The sequence below is a fragment of the Sinocyclocheilus rhinocerous genome, unplaced genomic scaffold, assembly GCF_001515625.1.
Source record: "Sinocyclocheilus rhinocerous isolate Xijiao unplaced genomic scaffold, SAMN03320098_v1.1 scaffold411, whole genome shotgun sequence".
NCBI classification, from domain to species: domain Eukaryota; kingdom Metazoa; phylum Chordata; class Actinopteri; order Cypriniformes; family Cyprinidae; genus Sinocyclocheilus; species Sinocyclocheilus rhinocerous.
The window spans coordinates 613,437-613,784 of NW_015640493.1; the positions used below are offsets into that span (position 1 = coordinate 613,437).

The window sequence follows — 348 nt, forward strand, 5'->3', positions numbered from 1 at the left end:
ATTTGTTCCTGTGATGCAAAGCTGAATTTTCAGCAGCCATTACTCCAGTCTTGAGTGTCACATGACCCTTCAGAAATCATTCTAACATGTTGATTTGGTGCTCAAGAAGCATTTCTTACTTGTACTGCTTAATATTTTTGGTGAAACTGTGATATTTTTTTTTCCCGGTATTCTTTGATGAACAGGAAGTTCAAAAGAACAGCATTTTTATCTTTTGTGACATTATAAATGTCTTTACTGTCACTTTTGATCAATTTAATGTGTCCTTGTTGAATGAAAGTATTACTTTTTTTTCCAAAAAAAAAAAAAAAATCCCCCAAACATTTAAAAAACTTTTTTTTTTTCCGG

General features: G+C 31.0%; 1 protein-coding gene across 1 annotated transcript in view; it reads left to right on the forward strand.

The window, feature by feature from the left end:
• Nucleotides 1-348, forward strand: part of LOC107753249 (protoheme IX farnesyltransferase, mitochondrial-like) — a 41,104-nt gene that overhangs the window by 35,303 nt on the left and 5,453 nt on the right. The window lies entirely within an intron of this gene.